This window comes from Carlito syrichta, unplaced genomic scaffold (assembly GCF_000164805.1).
Source record: "Carlito syrichta isolate Samal-C Ts95f unplaced genomic scaffold, Tarsius_syrichta-2.0.1 Scaffold309778, whole genome shotgun sequence".
NCBI classification, from domain to species: Eukaryota; Metazoa; Chordata; class Mammalia; order Primates; family Tarsiidae; genus Carlito; species Carlito syrichta.
Window position 1 is genome coordinate 306,501 of NW_007253874.1, and position 21,522 is coordinate 328,022.

The 21,522-nt window shown below is 40.0% G+C and overlaps 1 protein-coding gene across 1 annotated transcript in view; it reads left to right on the top strand.

Moving 5' to 3' along the window:
• The window catches only part of LEXM (lymphocyte expansion molecule), a 41,793-nt gene that overhangs the window by 13,065 nt on the left and 7,206 nt on the right, over window positions 1-21,522 (top strand). The gene's annotated exons all lie outside the window — the stretch shown is intronic.

The window sequence follows — 21,522 nt, forward strand, 5'->3', positions numbered from 1 at the left end:
TCACCACATGGGATCTCAGTTTCTCAGTGTTCATACTGGGATTGGTAAAACTCATTGCAGAAAGTTGTGAGGCCGGAGAAGGAAAAGGTGCACGAAAATACTGTGGAAAATTATAAAACAGCTGTGAGGGTTAGCTGCTGGCCTATTTTATTGACCTGAGAGGCCATCCGTTGCGACATACTCTCAATTTCAGAAATGTTAAAATGTGAATAAACATGCACTTTGGAACTGAGCATTTTGTTTTTTGGAGATTATGGTGAGGGCATGAAGACCAGATTCTGGGGACCCGATGACTCAGGGAAAACCAGCTTTTAAATGTCATTTTTATAAAATGTTTTATTTTTATCCAGATAGTCCTGTGTCTTCCTTCTCCTTAATTTACTTGCAGCTGGGCTCGGTGGCTCAGCCTGTAATCCCACGCCTTTGGGAGGCCAAGGCGAGTGGATTGCCTGAGCCCGCGGGTTCGAGACCTGCCTCGGCAGTGAGACCTCATCTCTACAATAAATCAAAAAATCAGCCGGGCGTGGTAGCGCATGCCTGTAATTCCAGCTACTTGGAAGGCTGAGGCGGAAGGATCGCCGGAGCACAGCAGGTCGAGGCTGCGGTGGCCGGGAGCGGCCACTGCACTCCAGTCTGGGCGACAGAGTGAGACTCCAATTCAAAACAAAAACAAAAACAAAAAAAACTTACTTGCTTGCTTGGTGGATTCCCAAAAAAGGGCAACAGATAGGTGAGGTTTCCAGTTGACTCATGCCTGAAAATCTTTTTTTTTTTTTTCCTCTTGCACGTCTGATCAATGGTTTGGTTGAAAAGAGATTCTAGGTCGGCAACCGTTTTCCCTCGGCATTGTGAAGGTCTTGATCCCCAGGCTCCGAGCTTCAAGCGTCTGAGACTGTTCTGGTTTTCTGTCCTGTGTACGTGCACTGCAGTTTCCTTCCTGGAAGCTCTCAGGACCTTTCTCTTTGTTCCTGGGGTTCTGGGGGGTCTTGGTGTGGGTCTCTTGTTATCCGTTGCACTGGGTGTGTCCTGGGTTCCTTCCATCTGCAGCCTCGATGCCTTCTATTCTAGGAAAATCTTTGGAGTTTTTGTCCTTAACGATTTCCTCTCCTCTGCGTTCTCCCCTCTCCCTTTCAAGAATCTCTTTCAGATGAATGGTAGATTTCCCGGTTTGGTACTCTAGTTTTCTTACTTTTTTTTTCTTTCTTATTTTCCATTTCTATCTTTTCTGTTCTACTTTCTGGTATAATGTTCTTGTCCTGATCTACCCTACTATTGTCTTTTAAGATTTTGGCTATCGTATTTTTTAGTTTCTAAGAGCTCTTTTGTGTTGTGAATTGCCCTGTTTTGTTTTGTTTTTTTCTTGCTGTAACAACCGGCTCTGTGTCATGTATGCAGTATGTTCTTTTATCTAGGACTATCAATTACAGTCTTCCTTAAGGTCTTTTGCCCCTGTATTGCTTCCAGTTTTTCCAAGTTTCTTTTATTCTTTCACTTGTTTGTTAATTTTTAGTTTTACTTTTTTTTTGAGTTTGGCGTCTCACTCTGTCGCCCAGACTGGAGTGCAGTGGCCGCTCCTGGCCACCACAGCCTCGACCTACTGGGCTCCGACGATCCTTCCGCCTCAGCCTTCCGAGTGGCTGGAACTACAGGTGTGCGCTACCACACCTGGCTGATTTTTTGATTTCTTGTAGAGATGAGGTCTCGCCAAGTTGCCCAGGCGGGTCTCGAACCCGCGGGCTTAGGCAATTCACTCACCTCAGCCTCCCAAAGCGCAGGATTACAAGCTGAGCCACCGAGCCCAGCTTAGTTTTACTTTTAAACAGGAAAGCTATTTTTAGTTTTAAAGAGGAAAGCCGTAAAAAATGCTGTGAATCTGGGTGGGACCTGCCAGTCGGTGGCTTTGCTAGGAGTGATCAGCTGGGGATCTGGTCTTTCCCTTGGGAGACCCTCCAATGCCAGTGTCCCCAGGTGTTTTCTCTGGGACCATTCAGCTTCTCTAGAAAAATGGCCAGTTGCAATGACTCATGCCTGAAATTCCAGCACTTTGGGAGACTAAGGAGGATTGCTTGAAGCCAGGAGTTCAAGACCAGCCTGGGCAACATAGTGAGACCCTGTCTCTACAACAAATAAAATAAAAAGAATCCTTCATCCTGGGTGGGTTAAATGTGGTTGCTGGTGATTAGGGAAAGGAGACTGGGCTGTCTTATTCAGTCTATGCACTTCCTCCTACTCCCTGTCTACTCACTGTGGGGTCTGTTGCTCTGCGTTCCACCGTGCCCCCCCCCATCTGGACGTCTCCACAAACCAACCCTCCAGTCTCCTGCCGGCTGGGCGAGGAGTCGGTGGGAGGTTGTGTCTGGCTCTCCCTCTTGTTTTCAGCCATCGGTCTTGTGCTATTCCTGGGCCTTGCTGAAGTTCTTTGGCAGAGGTTGGCAAGGTTCTCTTGGCTTCCCCTGCTGCAAGCAGTTTGCTGTTCTGCCTTCTCAGCTCTGCTAATGGCTCCTTGTACTGTTTGTGTCCCTAAAACATGCTAACATCCCTTGTCCCCTGATTCCTCTGCTCCCTTTCTTCCTTGTATCTATTTTTTATTGACATATAATGATTATACATATTTATGGGGCATATGCTATATTTTGATGCCTGCATACAATGTTTAATGATCAAGTCAGGGTGTTTAGGATATCCATCGCCTCAAACATGTATCATTTATTTGTGCTGGGAACATTTTCAAATCTTCTAGCTATTTTGAAATATGCAATAAATTATTGTTAACTATAGTCTTCCTACTATGCTATCAAACACTAGAACCTTTTCTTACTCTCTGTGTGTTTATACCCATGAACCAACCTCTCTTCATCTTACCCCCTCCCCTCTTCCCAGCCTCTAGATAACCATTATTCTATTCTACCTCCATGGGATCAACTTTTTTTGCTCCCACATGTTAGTGAGAACGTGCGATAGTTGTCTTTCTGTGCCTGGCTTAATTCACTTAACATAGTAACCTCCAGTTCCATCCATGTTGCTGCAGATGACAGGATTTCATTCTTTTTTTGTGGCTGGATAGTTTTCCATTGTGTATGTGTATTATATTATATCAGTTCATCCATTGATAGACACTTAGGTTGATTTCCTGTTTCATGTCTGGGTTATTGTAAATAGTGCTGCAATAAACATGGAGGGGCAGGTAATCCTTTGATATACTGATTTCCTTTCCTTTGGATAAATATCTATTAGTGGAATTGTTGGAGCATAGGGTAGTTCTATTTTTACTTAAAAAAGAAATTTCCATACTCTTTTCCATAATGGCTTACCAATTTACATTCTTACCAACAGTATAAATGTTCCCTTTTCTCCACATCCTGGCCAGCATACTTTTTTTTTGTCTTTTTGATAATAGCCATCCTAACTGGACTGAGATGATATCACATTGGAGCTTTGATTTGCACTTTCCTGATGATTAGTGATGTTGAACATTTTTTCATCTGCTTATTGAGCATCTGTGTGTCTTATTTTGAGAAATGTTAACTCATGTCCTTTGCCCACTTTTTTTTTTGAGTTGAGTCTCACTCTGTCACCTAGACTGGAGTGCAGTGGCCGCTCCCGGCCACAGCAGCCTCGACCTGCTGGGCTCCGGCGATCCTTCTGCCTCATCCTTCCAAGTAGCCAGAATTACAGGCATGAGCTACCACGCCCGGCTGATTTTTTGGTTTATTGTAGAGATGAGGTCACGCTGCCCAGGCAGGTCTCGAACCCGCAGGCTCAGGCAATCCACTCACCTCAGCCTCCCAAAGGCGCAGGATTACAGGCTGAGCCACCGAGCCTAGCTCTTTGCCCACTTTTTAATGAGATTACTTGTTTCTTTGCTGTTGAGTTAATTTCCTTGAATGTTGTGGATATTAGTTCCTTGTCTGAGCAATAGTTTACAAATATTTTCTCCTATTCTACAGGCTGTCTCTTTACTCTGTTGATTGTTTCTTTTGCTGTGCTGAAGCTTTTTAGTATAATAGTCCCAATTGTCTATTTTTGTTTTTGTTGACTGTGCTTTTGAAGTATTAATCATAAAATCTCAGACCAATATCCTCAAGAATTTCCCCTGTATGTTTGTCTAGTAGTTTTATAATTTTGGGTTTTACGTTTAAGACTTTAATCTATCTTGAGTTGATTTTGTATATGGTAAGAGAGAGGAGTCTAGTTTAAGTCTTCTGCATATGAATATACAGCGCCATTTTCCCAGCACCATTTTTTGAAGAGACTGCCCTTTCCTCAATTTATGTTTTTGGCACCTGTGTCAGAAATCAGTAGGATGCAAATCTGTACATTTATTTCTGGGTTCTCTATTCTGTTCCTTTGGTCTATGTGTCTATTTTTATACCAATAATATGCTGTTTTGGCTATAGCTTTGTAGTATATTTTAAAGTCAGGTAATGTGATGTCTCCAGCTTTGTTCTTTTTGATCACTATTGCTTTGGCTCTTCAGAGTCTTTTGTGGTTCCATACAAAGTTTAGGATTGTTTTTTCTATTCTTGTAAAGAATGTCCTTGGTATTTTGATAGAGATTGCATTGAATTTGTAAATTGCCTTGGATACTATAGTCATTTTAGCAATATCAACTCTTCCTATATCTGGACATTGGATGTCTTTTCATTTGTTTGTGTCCTCTTTAATTTCTTTCATCAGTGTTTTGTAGCTTTCATTGTAGAGGTCTTTCACCTCCTTGGTTAAATTTATTTCTAGATATAATTTTTTGTAGTTATGGTAAATGGGATTGTTTCTTGATTTTTTTCCAGCTAGTTTGTTATAGGTATATAGAAATGCTACTGATTTTTGTAAGTCAATTTTTATTCTGCAACTTTACTGAATTCATTCATCAGTTCTCAGAGTTTTTTGGTGGAGTCTTCAGGTTTTCTATATATAAAATCATGTTGTCTGCAAAGAGGAATAATTTTTCCAATTTGGATGCCTCTTATTTCTTTTTCTTGCCTGATTTCTTACTTGAACTTCCAGTACTATGTTGAATGAGACCAATGAAAGTGGACATTTTGTCTTGTTTAATTCTTAGAAGTAAGGATTTCAGCTTTTCCCCATTCAGTATGTTGTTAGCTGTAGATTTGCCGTATGTGGCCTCTATTATGTTGAGATATGTTCCTTCTTTTATTATTCCTTCCCTCTATTATGTTGAGATATGTGCCTAATTTATTGAGTTTTTATTATGAAGCAATGTTGAATTTTATCAAATGTTTTTGTTCATCTATTGAGATGATCATGTGGTCTTTGTCCTCCATTCTGTTGATGTGATGTTTCATGTTTATTGATTTGCATATGTTGAACCATCCTTACATCCCTGGGATAAATCTAACTTGATCATGTTGTATTATCTTTTTGAGGTGTTGCTGGATTTAGTTTGCTTGTATTTTAAGTATTTTGCGTCTATGCTCATCACGGATATTGACCTTCAGTTTTCTTTTTGTTGTTGTTGTTGTGTCCTTGTCTGGTTTTAATATCAGGATAATTCTGGCCTCATAGAATGAGTTAAGAAGAATTCCCTCCTCTTTAATATTTTGGAACAGCTTGAGAAGAATTGGTGTTAGTTTTTCTTCGAAAGTTTGGTAGGATCCAGCAGTAAAGCCATCTGGTCCTGGGCTTTTCTTTGTTGGGAGACATTTTGCTACAGATTTAATCTTATTACTCATTATTGGTCTGTTCAGATTTTCTATTTTTGTCTTCTACTTTTGACAGTTTAACTAGAATATGTCTTGGAGAAGACATATTTTGGTCATATCTATTTGGAGTTCTCTGAGTTTCCTGTATCTGAATGCCTATATCTCTTACAAGACTTGGGAAGTTTTCAGCTATTATTTCATAAATAGGTTTTCTTTCTTCTTTGTTTTTAGAGTCTTTCCCTGTCACACAGGCTGAAGTAAAGTGTCACAATCATAGCTCACTGCAGCCTCAAACTCCTGGGCTCAAGGGGATCCTTTTACCTCAACCTCCTGAGTATTTAGGACTACAGATGCATGCCACCAAGCCCAGCTAATTTAAATTGTTTTTGAGAGAGAGAGATGAGGTCTTACTGTGTCACTCAGGATGGTCTCAAACTCCTAGCTTCAAGTGATCTTCCTACCTTGGCCTCCCAAAGTGCTGGGATTATAGGTGTGAGCCACCGCACCCAGCCTAAATAGATTTTCTATACCTTTGCCTGTCTCTTCTCTTCCTGGAATTCCCCAAATTAAAATATCTTTTGCTTTATGATGTTCCATATGTCATGTAGGGTATGTCATGTAGGCTTTATCCATTTTTTCTTTCTTTTTTAAATTTATTTTTGTCTGAGTTATTTCAAAAGACCTGTTTTCAAGTTCAGAAACTCTTCTGCTTGACCTAGTGTATTGTTGAAGCTCTTGATTGTATTTTCATTTCATCTGTTGAATTATTCAGTTCCAAGATTTCTGGTTTTTGTTTTGTTTTTAAATAATATCTATCTCTTTGTGGAATCTCATTCAGACTATGAATTGTTTCTCTGATTTCTTTGTATTGTTTATTTGTATTATCTTGTATCTCACTCAGTGTCTTTAATATCATTATTTTGAATTTTTCTCAGGCATTTCTTAGGTTTCCTTTTCTTGGGGATCTGTAACTAGAGAATTATGGTGTACTTTTGGAGGTGTTGTGTTTCCTTGCTTTTTCATGTTTTTTGTGTCGTTACACTGATTTGTGTGCATCTGCTGCAACAGTCAATTCTTTCAACTTTATGGCAGGCTTTTGTAGGGAATGACTTTTTTCTGTAGTTGTATTTATAGTGTTGGTTGAGTAGGATGCTTTGACTTTGCTTCTGGGTGAATTCAGTAGTGTAGCCTCTGTATGATTTATTTGGCTATAACTGGTGTCAGTGATGTCTTGGAGTTTCTTAGTGGCTTTATCCCTTTTTTTGTTGTTAGTGGAGGCGATGTCAAGACTTTGTTGGGGATGGGGACACAAGCCCTGAGTCAGTTCCTGGGCACCAGTGATGAGTGACAGTGGCAGTGAGCTGGGTGTGTCATTCCTTGAGCCCCTAGTCAGCATTCATGGGTGCTGGTGGAAGTGGGTCTGAGTGGGATGGTCCTCATGCTTCCATGTGGCATGTTTGGGTGCTGGTGTTGGCAGTGCTTGGCCCCTGGGTGGTGTATGTGGTATCAGTGGTGGCAGTAGTGGCAGTGGGCTAATCCTCCAGCCCCTGAGTGTTGTATGTGGGCACCACTGGTGGCAGGGGTGGGCAAGAGGAACTGGTCCCCAGCCTGGCTACAGGGCAGGCATATCTTCAAGCCCTCCTGTGGTGCACATAGGTGCTGGCAGTAGCAGGTAGACTGGCTGGATTCCCAACCCTTGGTGGCAGGTTTGGGCACCAGGAGTTTGGGTGGGTGCATTCGGATGGCGTGCAGGTAAGCTGGTTGTCAGGCTCCCCGAAGCCACAGGCAGGTGCATGACAGCTCCACCACTGGAGGAGGCGGGATTGGTATCAGTGACAGCAGTTCCAGGTGGGAAGCACATGTTTGGGTTTGCTTTGTCCTGACAATAGCTTACCTAGGGCAATGCGCTGCCTGCTTGTCAGGGTGTAGGCCACTGCCTGGGATAGGGTGCTGGGAACCTGGCTGTCCTGCCGGGCCCAGCCAGCACTGTGACAATTCAGCACTCTGAATGGACATGAGGGGTGTCTGTAGGGCTCCGGGGATGTGGAGACATGGGGCCGTAGGGCCCCAGGTCAGGATGTGGTCTGGTGGGGACTAGGCTTTCAAAATGGCGCCGGGTGCAGCTGCTTGGGCCTCAGGGGGTGTGTGGGACCCAGTGCAGACTCCTTCTCTGGAATGATGTCACTGCATGGACTCCAGGCAGCTTCCTTTGCGTTTCAGGGTCCGCAAGGCCTGAAGTCTTCCCTGTGGGTAGGATTGCAAGAGTCTGCGGGGGGAATGTGGACCACCAAGGGCCTCTTGCTTTCTTTTTCCCCACATTGGGAAGTTCTTCCTGGCTCCGAGATGACCCTGGCCAGGCCAGCTGCTCACTTCCTTCTCCTCCTGTGCCTCAAAGCTTCCCTGTTGAATTCTAGTGTTCTCTCTTAGATGCTCTGTTTAACGTGTGGTTATCTGCTCGCTGTTTTGTCCTTCTTTATGGAAGAGGCATGTGCTAGGCACCTCTAGTCATCCATTTTGAAGCCCCCTCCTTGTTTGTCTATTTTTTTGAGTCAGGGTCTCACTTTGCCACTCAGGCTGGAGTGCTGTGGCATGATCACAGCTTGCTGCAGCCTTGGCCTCCTGGGCTCAGGCAATCCTTCCGCCTCAGCCTTCCAAATAGCTGAGAATACAGGTGCATGCCAACACACCTGGCTCATTTATATATATATTTTTGGAGTTGGAGTCTCACTCTGTCACCCAGGCTGGAGTGCAGCCACCCCAGTGTCGACCCGCTGGACTCTGGCAATCCTTCTGCTTCAGCCTTCTAAGTGGCCAGAACTATAGGCATGCACTGCCATGCCCGGCTAATTTTTTATTTATTGTAGAGACAAGGTCTCACCAAGTTGCCTGGTCCTGAACCCGTGGGCTCAGGCAATCCACTTGCCTTGACCTCCCAAAGTGCTGGGATTACAGGCTGAGCCACTAAGCCTGGCCCCATTTTTAAATTTTGTATAGAGACGAAGTCTCACTGTATTGCCTAGGCTGGTCTTGAACTCCTGGGCTCAAGCAGTCTTCCTGTCTCGGCTTCCCAAAGTGCTGGGATTACAGGCATGAGTCACTGCACCCAGCCTTGTTTGTCTATTTTTTAAAAAAATGTCTTTATACTTTTAGTGGACTACAGATGGAAGTAGAGACAAATACATGTATTTATTGGTCTTGTTTAATGGCGAATCATATGTAATACTTTTTGGGTGCAAAAGCATTTTCTTCCCCTTTCCAGCCAAGGTGGTTAGCCTTATTTTATGGGTGTTGAACCAGGACCAGAGAGGGTAGCAACTTGCCCAAAGTCACACAGCTGGTGAGTGACAGAACTGGCACAAGAATCCAGTCCTTCCCTTTCCAGAGCTGTGTCCTTTCCACATGCCAACACTCATGTGAGGAGTGGGGGGTGCTAGGAAAAGCGCCATGTCTGATTCCTGCAGGACCACTCCTTCCAGCTACCCTCTCAGCAAAGCCTTGCCTGAGATATGCTGTTGGCTTTGTGAAGGGCTCTAGGGAAGGGAAGGATGCCCCATCCCCAGTGGGCCCTCCCTCTCGTGTCAGTATTCTTCACCATGGTTAACACATCCAACACTCAGGTCTGTGAGAATGAGAGGATTTCCCTTGTGACCTGGCTTGGAATTCTATGTATGCCATTTAGCTGTGGGACCTGGGCAACTTGGAAAAGACTTTCCTCATCTGAAAAATGAGGGTAAATGAATAACCACGTCAGAGTCTGTTATGAGGACTAGGTGAGATGATGCATGTGAATGTTCTCTGCCCCGCGGATGCTGTTTTGTAGGTACATTGCAGATGCTAGCTTTCTCTTCACTTAGCAGCTGCTTGTGCTTTTTCAGAATTCTGTTTAACTTATTTATATGAGGAACGTGTTCTTTGCAGAGGATTAAAATGCACATCATCTAGAAGAGAAATTACAATGACTTCAATCACCCTCTGTTTCCAAAGACCCAAGAAAAATCCTCTAGTAAGATTGCGGGAGTCCAGCTCCTGCCGGGTTCAGGGTAGCCCAAAGGTGGAGATGGCGTCGGTGACTATGAGAATGAGAGAAAGAGGGAAAGAGAGAGAGAGAGATAGAGAGAGAGAAGAGAGAGAGAGAGAGAGAGAGAGAAAGAGAGAGAGAGAGAGAGAGAGAGACTTGGACAACTGCTTAGATTTGAGCAGAAGACCTTTATTGAGTGTCAACAGTGGGCTTTTATACTCATATGTCTTTCACATGAACACAAAACCAGGTGTGTGAGGGGCGTTCCCCACCCACCAAAGTTCTTTCAGGTATGAGGAAGAAAATCCCATAAGAGAATCCATGAGAATCCTTTTCATCCTAAGCTAACTTATACTAATACCAAGTTAAACAATTCTATAGAAACTTAAGTACTTACTTACAACCTAAAGTGGTCCATCCCGAAATATTTGGAATGTGGCCCAGTCCAAAGTTTACAGTGGGCTACCTGCAGGTAACTAGTCGCATTATTTCAACAAAATGGCTGTCTTTTAAAACTATATTCTACAATTTACGCCTTATTCAACTTCAATAAATCCTAAGATCACGACCCAGAAGCCTGTGACCAATACTAGGGCTCTTAGATGTGACCCAAGTTTGAATTATATGTTGTGTGAAAGCCAGAACTGCAGTTTGTGGAAGAATGGGAACAATGAACTTCTAAAGTTAGCTTGTGTTCATCCTGGTCTCAGAGTTTTTATGTTTTGAGCTCATAGGAGCTTAATCTGGTTAGTGCTGAGTAGAAAGGGGGAGGAAATGGGGTCAATAGCTCCCGAACGCATCCTAGTGGTCTCGGGGTCAACGGCCCTTCCTGATCCCTAATGCTCAGTGGGTTGCATGGCCGGCTCCCAACATCTCCCCCTTTTTAATTTTTTTAGCACGAAACCATGAAACTCCCTGTAGAGCTGACTCTTCTTTAGCACTCTGAAGATGATTGGGAGTAAACACAGCAATAAAAGAATCACTGCTCCGCAAATGCCCACATTGATGAGTATAGACATTAAAGGTTTTTGGTTAGCAAATGATGAGCTAATCAATTCAGTGGAATCTCTTGATGTAACTTAGTAAGGTCTATTCTCAGGTCTGAATAGTTCCAAATTCCAAGTTCCTTTGTCTCAAGTATGGACAGATTTAAACTCAGAGTGACATTAGAGAGCAATTTTATTTTTAAAGGTCACAAGTTCTTGTCCTACTGCTAAACTGCTTCCTTCAAAGCATTAACCTTACTTTCTAACCTCTGGTCTATGATTTTCTGAGTAGCCATGGCAAAAGAAACATTTTTAGACAGCCGATCAGCAAACGTAGCTGTATGAACTTTCTTAGATAATGCTATAACTGAAACTGTTACAGAAGTAGCTATTAAAGCTATAATTCCAAAAATCTTTTCTGTCTTTCTGAAAGGGAATTAACCTCATACAGTGTTTGTAAACCATATTCATCGTATCAGCGAGATGACAATTGTACTGGAACCATTAAGTAAGGAATAACAAATCCCTTATAAGAAGCATCAGTTAAACAATTAGTTAATACACTTGTTTATAAGACAAATTATAAACATCATTTTGATGTTTTATGGTCAATGTTAACACTGAAGGTACCCATTCATTAATATGCCATCTAGCAGATAAGGTCATAGATCAAAGCCCCAGTCACTAATAGTTTTTCACGGGGTAAAAAATAGTCCACTTTAGAGTCATAAATATAGTCTCTCCATATTGGATATCCGGAATCTCATTAAATGATCAGTCAGTCCTTCTCAGTGTTGTTAAAAACAAATGGGAGGTGAACAAGAGCTTCCTTCATAAGAAAAATTATTGTTTATAGCATGTTTAGTTTGAGCATCAGGACCCCCCATTAACTGGGGAGAGTCAGTAAACACATTGATAACTTCATTATCCCAAGTAACTTGCTGAAATTTTGGAGGATTTGGCATATAAGTCCCATAAGTTTTGTTAACATCAGTTAATGCATAAGCTGGGTTGGCTTGAGACATTATAAGAGCTATCATGGCCAAAAATAAAGTTACTGGACTAATAGGAACATGTTGTGAGGTTACCATATCTCCTGCTTCTTCTGCCAGGAATTCTATTTGCTCCCATGTTGGTAATTGGGAATGACGGACTCTGAAGATGTTGTTGTCTTGAATGGGATAATCTGAGATGAAAGTTTTTGTTCTGCAATGAAAGCTCTCTCATCTGGTGTGTCAGTGTTTCTCCTTCCTCTGGCTGGCAGCATGAATGGTGCAATTCTTGTTCAGCTGAGTGTTGCAAATTCTGTTCAGCATGTAATGATGCTTCCCTATGCAAAGAAAACAGCCCCTCTTCTTTAGTGGTTGGTAGGCATTGCTCCACATCTATTCCTTTGAGTTGACAGGATCTATGCCACGGTCTCAGCCTTTGGGTTAGCGGGGGCATTTCGTATAAATCAATCAGGAATCCAAACAGGAGTTGACTCATCCTGTGGGAATATGCAAGCATAACCTCTCCCACTGGTTAATAATATATCAGGCTCTCTCCATTGGCCTGTGAGAAGATCCTTCCATAGGTTTAACATTTCCTTTTGTGTTCCAGTGTCTAGCCATAGCTGAATTGCCTGAAGAATACAAATTTAAATGGTTTATAACAATTAAAGCATAATTTAAAACATGATGAGGAAAACTATACTTAAACTCCCCTTCTTGTAATTTATGTATTTGATTTTTTAGTTTGATGGGCTCTTTTAACTATGGCTTGACCCTGTGGGTTATAAAGAATTTTTGTAGAATGAGAACAAAACTGTTGAAAAGATTTTGATGTATATGTAGGATCGTTGTCAGTCTTAAGTTGTTTTGTCATACCTAGTTGTGAGAAACAAAAAAATAAATGTTGTACCATGTCCTTGTAAGCTTTTCCAGTTCTTGTTGAGGCCAAAATAACATGAGAAAACGTATCCACAGTAACATGTACATAAGAGATATATGAGTTATATCCATTTGTCATAACACATTAGGTTTTAATCCTCGTGAATTAATTTTTGTTGGAACATTAACAAAAATAGGACATGTTGGACAATTCTTAATAATCTGTCTTGTTTTTCTAGGTATCTGAAATTTATAACGTAAAGCAGTGGCATTTTGATGATGAATATTATGAGACAGTTAAGTTTGAGTAACTGCCTCTGTCTCCAAAGTTGCATAAATGGCAGGTTTAGTTAAATTGTCAGCCAACCAATTGATTACCCTCATGCAGAGGTCCCAGAAGGCTAGAATGAGATCTGACATGGCCAACGAAAAATTGCTGTTTTTTTTTTTTTTTTAACACAAATCAATTGTTGTAGTTGTATAAGCAATTCCAAAATTGTGGTTTTACTAACAGGAATAGTTGCTGTCTCAATATGAGGAAACAGTCCTTGAACATAACGAGAATCAGTATATAAGTTAAATCTCTTGTCTTTTAGAGCAGTAAAGGCATATAAGATGACTCTTAATTTTGTTTTTTGTGATGAAGTCTCTGAAGTATTTAAAACATGAGGTTTGTCATTAATTACTGCCACTGCTTTACCATAGAAGAACCATTAGTAAAAACCAATACTGCTCTCTCGAGGGGAACTAAGGAACATGTATGAGGAATAATTATAGAATTACATTTCACAAACTGCAACAATGGATTTCTAGGTAAATGAAACAAAATTTGTCTTCTAAAATCAACTAAAGCCACTTAGCAATTATCATTAGTTTGTAACAAGGTTTGAAACTGAGTTTTTTCATATGGGATGATGATATTATCCACATCTTTTTCAAACAATTTCACACTTTTCTGACTTTCTTTGATTATTAGCAAAGCTATTAAGTATGGACAAGATGTTAAAACTTTTTTAGAGGTAACGGGTAAATGTAGCCACTCCATAGCTCTTTCCTGCCACAAGCACCCTGTTGGGGTATGAAAAGTAGCCAACACAATTTTCATGGCAAATCATAATTTACTCTTTTTACCCTTTGGGACTTAATGGCCTTTTTCATGAGAGTTAAGGCCTGTTTTGTCTCGGGTATTAAGACTCTTTTAGAAGTGGGGGAGGGATCTCCCTGCAGTATATTGAAAAGAGGCTTTAAATCTGCAGTAGTAATATGTAAATAAGGTCTCCAAGCTAAGTAAAGGGCGAGAGTATAGGCAAAAATTATTAAGCAAATGATGATGAAAAAAGTTACTGCCCCAAAAAACAATGTTGGAAAAGTGAAAGTTTTGTAAATTGTATGTATTCATTTAAATTATCTATAGTTGTACTTTAACAAAGTTTGAAGAAAGAAAAATTGAAAACATTAGAGACATGTAGTTAGGTTGTAGCTTAAACTGAGAATTTAAAACAAGTAAACATTGGCAAGAGAAAACAGTTTTTTTTGTTTTTATCATAGGTCTGATATACTTTTACAACAGTTGATATGCTAGAGGGTGAAGCCCAGGTTGTTTAATTTTTGTTGTTGTTGGATAGTAATCTTTGTGTCTGGAAGGAGATTTTAAAGTTTAGCAATTTGGCAGTGCTGTTAGTGAAATTAATTTACTTGGCCTTTAGGCAATTTAGAAGGGGTGGGGTAGGTGTGGTTTCTGGAGCTTGTTTTTTATCTCACCCTAGAGAGACTGAATCAAGAACTTGAAGAGTTTAAGTACCAAAGTTTTTAAAAGCATGTTATAACACAAAATCACAGTAGTTATTGTAAAAGTTATTTATTTAGCTAAAATGATAGTCCAAAGATTTTGAAAAGAAAAAAAAAATCTCGTTTTTTGTAACAAAGACCCCTGGGGAGGAAAAAAAACCCCAAAAACTCATTCTTTTGTAACAAAGACAGTGGGGGAGGGCTAATTGAATTTTGTCTCTTTTTCCCCCACTCTGTTGTTTAAAGAAGAAAATTCTTTTGGAGACTGTTAATTAAGAAGATCATGTTTTGGCCTTCGAGTAGAATATGGGCCTAGCATTAGTGTACTTGATATTAATAAATTTATAGAACCTTTTTTGTAGCCTCGAGTATTTACAGAATTTCTTTCACCTTTTTTTTTATTAACTTTTACCTACCATGTTTGACATATTTATACCATTTTTTGAACCTTTTATTTTTGTTTTATACTTTCCTTAAATAACCAGAACAAAAATGTACCATGTAAAATTCTTTTTTATACAATTATTTCTCTTTTCTTTATTCTTTTTTTTACCAAAAACATACCTCATACCAACAACCTTTTTTATACTTTTTCTAACCTCAGAGCTTTAACCAAAGCAGTAAATTTATATGCAGTGGAAGGATTTAGATAAGGTTTAACGTAGAACTATTAGGGAAATTTAAAACTAAACAAAAGGCACCCAAAAGGCGCAGTGGTGAGGGCAAAGAATAATATGAGTATTAATTTTGTTTAGAAGGTCCCTTTTCAATAATGAAGTTAAACACTTTGGCATAACAAGGAGGGAATGTTGAAATATTTTATCTCCCAGAACACATGGAAGTAACAGCATAGTGAGGGGCCTAGATAAAATGCCATGCCGCCCCCACAACTGAAAGGGGTGAAGGAAGGAGTGGACCGAGAAATTTAAGCAGAGCTGAACATGCGACTTTTGCCAAAGCGGCAGACAAAAATTGAAACGCTTCCTGCTTATGTTTGTCGTCCTGTATTTTTTTCTCCTCCTGTTAAAAACTTTAAAGGCCATGTCCAATAGTTACAGTTGAGGGATTTGTGGGCCCTTTTCTAATTTTTGGAGTTTGCGCCAGTGTTGACAGAGATAAAATACATAGCCAAAAGAACTTGTCCCTCCAGAGAGTTTAAATTAATATTAGTAAACTGCTGCAATGTCTCAGAGAGGTGACTTGGAAACATTGTTGGATTTTCATTTGGTTTTTGCAAAACCTCTTTTACATTGTCACCCTTTTTTAGTTAGTTAACAGGATTCATTTATATGATTTCTTTATTTTTATCTGGGAAGAAGGTTGATATAGTCTCAGTTTAGATATAACTTGAGAGAAATTTATCATAAGAAAACAACAAAAGAATTTTTAGCATCCTTTTGTCCCAGCCACCCCTTTGAGAAGAGAATGGGCTTTCCAAGTACATGTGGGGGTGAGGGGGGGTGAGAAGTCTGGAGGCTGGGGTTAGGTACCATGGCCTTTGGCACCCGCCCCTTTTCTGAGGGTAAAAGAGAAAGACTGAAGGTCAGGGCTAGGCACCATGGCTGTAGACGCCAGCCCTTTCTTCCCAGATAAAGGTAGAGGGAACAGATTACAAGAAACAGGAGTAGTAGGGAAAGCAGGAATTGGAGTTTGTAGGAGGTATAGGAGAGGACAAAGGAGGTGAAAACCTTTTTTATTTTGTTTATGTTTTTAGAAAACCCAGAATTTGCCTTGAACACTTGCAATTTATATTTTAAAGGAGAATATCAAAACAGACAAATAACTAATAAAGTTAACTCTTGGGTTAAATGCCAAAAAAAAACTGTGTTGTGGGATGCAATTTTGAAAGCACTCTTACCATTGGAAAGCATGATCCTCCTGAATTAAGTAAGAGGGCATAGTTTTAATGACTACCCTATTATGTTTTAGTCTTTTAAACTTTAAATGGTGACATATACCCTGGAGGGTTTCGTTGAAATGTAGATTTTGATACAGTGGGTCTGATTCAGTGAACCCAGGCTATGTACAAAGGATCAGAAATGAGACTGTTTCTGACCTTTTAATATTTTTAACAATTTCCCAGGTGATGCCCAAGCTGTTGATCTGTTAAACCACATATTTAATAACAAGGTTCTAATAGATAATGTGATAAGATAATTTATTTTAAGTGAAATGTTTTAAGATAAACTGTCAATTGTATTTTTCCTATGACAATGGCTATAAAGATTTCCCCTATTAATAATTGCTTTAATAAACAACCTTGAAACATCTAACCTTTTAGTCTGCACTATGCAAAATGTGGCTCATGCAGTGATTTCTTGGCAGATGAGGTAAATTATGTTTAAGTTACATTTTTTTAAATTAAAAGTTCCTTTTTTTATGACTCAATTCACTTGTGGGCTTAAAAGTAAAAGAAGCTATGTTTTCTAGTGCTTGCCATATTAGATTTTAGCCATGCCCTAGAGTTATAAAATTGTTTTCTCATCAATTCATCCTCCATGGCACTAACATTACTTATTTTGGCTGAGGATTTAAGGGTATATATTTAAAATAAAATGATAGAACTACAGTCTTTAGACAGCATAAATTCTTCCATGGCAATATTTAGAATCTGTAGGCTTTTATACTCAGTTTGAAAGTTTTTCCACTGATTTTTTTCATGCTCATTAATCCTCTTTGTTCTCAGTTTCCTCCCTGCCTTAATCAATTGATATACTGTAAAAAGTTGTGGATAAGGTAAAATTGTAATTTAAATACACTTAAAATAAGTTTCTATTTAATTTTATAATGAATTATATGTAAAAAAATTTCTTTATGAGTTATTATCTCCAAATACCTGTCAACATATTTTTCAAGTTTTTTCTCATTAATTTAAAGCAGAATACATCTGTATTTTCACTTTATACATAACTCTAAGTATTTCTGTTTTGTTTATTTTTTTATGACAATTATAGACCAGGTTTTAACTGCTGTTGCACCAAATCTTTTGTTGCCTTAGGTTTCTTAGATGGTATAGGCCATTGTTTTACCCAAAACTGGCTTATTGTCCTTAAGAACAATGGCCTATAGGATAAATTTGACCTATCTTACTTTCTTATAATTTTTTTCATTCCCAGGGGATAACATCGCCTGGGAAGGAACAGGGGTTGATGGGGGAGTTTTTTTTTTTTACCTGGTTTCTCTTTTAATTTTGTGGGTAACCAGGGGCACTGTTCTTGCACCAAATGAAAAAACGAGCCAATTGTGCAGAGGAAACTTTAATTCCTCTTTTAGTAAATATATGTATCAGAATACTTATGAACAGCTCTCTTTCTTTAGACTCACTCTGGCCTATGATTCTATCATGGTTCTTCAACTGCTCACCCATTCTAGCTCTGCCTGTCTCTACAGAGGGGTCCATGGCACCCTGGCTGAGGTCCTATCCATCCCGAAAAAGAAAAAGAAAGCTTACCTTGAGGCCCCATGTTGGGCGCCACTTGCGGAAGTCCAGCTCCTGGCGGGTTCAGCATACCCCAAAGGTGGAGACGGCGTTGGCGATTGTAAGAATGAGAGAAAGAGGAAAAGAGAGAGAAAAAGCGGGGGGGGGGGGCTTGGACAACTGCTTAGATTTGAGCAGAAGACCTTTATTGAGTGTCAACAGTGGGCTTTTATACTCATATGTCTTTCATGTGAACACAAAGCCAGGTGTGTGAGGGGCATCCCCCACCCACCAGTTGTTCTTTCAGGTATGAGAAAAAAATCCCATAACAAAATCCATGACTGCCTATAAACCCTTTTCATCCTAAGCTAATTTATACTAATACCAAGTTAAACAATTCTATAGAAACTTAAGTACTTACAACCTAAAGTGGCCCATCCTGAAATATTTGGAATGTGGCCCAGTCCAAAGTTTACAGTGGGCTACCTGCAGGTAACCTAGTCGCATTCTTTCAACAAAATGGCTGTCTTTTAAAACTATATTCTACAATTTACACCTTATTCAACTTCAATAAATCCTAAGATCACAACCCAGAAGCCTGTGACCAATACTAAGGCTCTTAGATGTGACCCGAATTTGAATTATAAGTTGTATAAAAGCCAAAACTGCAGTTTGTGAAAGAATGGGAACAATGAGCTTCTAAAGTTAGCTTGTGTTCATCCTGGTCTCAGAGTTTTTATGTTTTGAGCTTACAGGAGCTTATTCTGATTATAGTACTGGTAGAAAGGGGGAGAAAATGGGGTCAGTAGCTCCCAAATGCATCCTAGTGGTCTCGGGCCCTTCCTGATCCCTAATGCTCAGTGGGCCTCCGTGGCTATCTCCCAATATAAGATGGAGATTTTGGTACAGATGGGGAAAATAGGAGGGCATTTGAGTTCCGAGGGAGGATGGGGGCTTTGAAAGAGAAGGTCAAAAACATTGAATACCTGGAGGTTTCTCAGTGGAGTCAAGAACAAGACCAGGGTGCTTGTATCACTGATGTTATTCAACATTGTTTTGGAGGTTCTAACAAATGCAGTGAACCAGGAAAAATAAGTAAGAAAAGTAAATATTGGTAAAGAAGAGAAAAATCATCACAATTTATAAGGACCTGTGTGCTTGCTAAAAAATACCAAGAGAGTTAATTTTAAAACTGTAAAGCTAAGAAGACAAGTGCAATCAAATGTATAAGCGACTGTTTTCTTCTTCATCTGGTAACACTTATAATTCTTATATTGATGACTCAACGCTTTAATCGAGGAAAAAAATAAGGATCTCATTCTTATTAGCAACACAAATGATAAAATGCATCGGGATAAGCTTAATGAGGTATATTTAAGGCATCAATGAAGAAAAATATACATCTTTACTAACAGATGTTAGGGAATAGAGACAATACCATGTTCATGGATAAGAATACATGATATTGGAAACATATTAAATCTTCCCACTGATGTACATATTTAATGCCAATTTAAATCAAATCCTAAAGATGTTGGTGGGGTGGGACTGGTTAAGTTGATGATGAACTTTGTCTGAAAGAGTAAAATGCATATGAATATTTTAAAAATTAGAATAATCATGAGCCCATTAAAAATATATTGACATATGCATAGAAAACACAATATGAAAGACTAAGCACCAAATTGTTGACCATGATTACCTCTGGAGGGGGGAGAGTTATTAAGTTCTTTCACATTTTACCTTATTTTTTTTAATTTCTGAAATATTTGAATTTTTCAAAATAAATATATATTTTTATAATCAGAAAAAAGTACAAATGGAAAGAGAAGGACAAGAGCTCTTAAGCCAAATGACACAAATTATGAGTTCTCCTCTTCAGCCAATAGTCACCCTTTGTCTTCCAGACCTCAGTTTTCTCATCTTTAAAAAGGGAATAATTTATACCATACAGGGACCTGATGAGACTTATCTAAAGCTTATGAATGCCGCTGATCTGAAGCCAAACAGCAGGTCCCTGTGGGTGTCAGATTGTCAGGCTGGTGCATGATTCTCCCTGGGGTTCAGGTTCACCATTGTCCATGAAGTCCTGACCCAACGTGGGCCTCCTGGCACAGAAGGTAGGTCATGAGGTGTGAAGAAGGATTCCCTTGTACACTCTTTCATTGACTGATTCATTGAAAACCCTGCTGTGTGCATGGTGTGGCTTGGGCACTTCTGAGCTGCTGATTCTTTTCAAGTGACCAGAAATATTCTGTCATTCACTTACTGAAATGCTCATTTTTTAATTTTAATTTCTCAGAGTTTTTCTGTTTTGCTTTCAGAATGTTCCTTTTAATAACAACATACTCTTAGTTCACGAAAGCAATACTTTCTCATCTTTTGAAGATACTGAGATAAATTTGCCTGACATAGTCTCCCTTTGCCCCCCCTTTTTTTCCCTGGATGTTTGTTTTGGCCTCAATTTCCACTTTGAGACATTTTCTCAAATGTCTGGTAATCCTTGGCTGTGCACTCCTACCCAACTGAAAATCCTCCTGAAGACTCTGAGGCACTTATTGATTATGGACCTCACCACAGGGTCATCTGGCTAGGTATTTTCACTGGGGGCACTTCCAATGTCAGTATTGTTAGATCTTTCCTCTTGGCTTTTGTCAGAGCAAGCTTCTCTGTGGGATGTAAGCCCAGCTGCCTGAGCTCTAGAATCTAAGTGGAGGGGAAGAGGCTGCAGTTTTCAATATGTAGTATTTAAACTTTCATTTAATCTCCTGTTTTAAATGTGGTGCTCGTGATGCCTGGTGTCCCTGGTGCCATCCCAAGAGAACCTCTCTGTTTCCAGAAGAATAAATCTCTAATTTTCTACCAGACTGAATGAAGGGCCCTCAACTGACTGCAGACACTGGGGGGAGAAAAACTGACATTATACAGACTTTCAATCAATATCCCTGTTTTTTATTTCACCTTCATCCCACTTCAGAGGTATCTGATGTTGCCAAACGCTCAGACTTTTGAAATGGGGGAATCCTTTTTTTTTTTTGAGTTGGAGTCTCACTCCATCGCCCAGACTGGAGTGCAGTGGCCGCTCCCGGCCACCGCAGCCTCAACCTGCTGGGCTCCGGCGATCCTTCCGCCTCAGCCTTCCGAGTAGCTGGAATTACAGGCATGCGCTACCATGCCCGGCTGATTTTTTGATTTATTGTAGAGATGAGGTCTCACTGCCCAGGTGGGTCTCAAACCCCGGGCTCAGGCAATCCACTCACCTCAGCCTCCCAAAGGCGTGGGATTACAGGCTGAGCCACTGAGCCCAGCTGGAAATTCTTAACTTAATCCTCTACAACTTGGGGTTTCGCTCTCTTGGGTCTGCCAAGCTAGTTACTATTCTTCCATCTGCATTTAAACTTCCAAAATATTTTTTCTTCCTGCTTTTCCTATTCTTTATGTCCTTGCAGGTATATGCTTTAACATTTTGATTCTGTCTACTCTTGTTTTGGTGAGGTTTCAGGAGGGAGAGAGGTTAATGTATTCATTTAATCCATGGCAAGTGTGGTGACATTTCTGTGTTTCAAAGGTAAAATTAAAATCTTGCTAGTACCACATCTAAGAAGACAGCGAACCTGCAACCTAAATCAAAGACAATCACGCATATTTGGGGCTTTGCATCTGAAACATGAATGATAGAAAACAAAGCTTATAGAGTTCTCAAGAAAAAGAATTGGGACCTGTAGTCTTCTGTGTAACCAAATTATTGTTCATGTGCAGAAACCTGAGATATTCATAAATA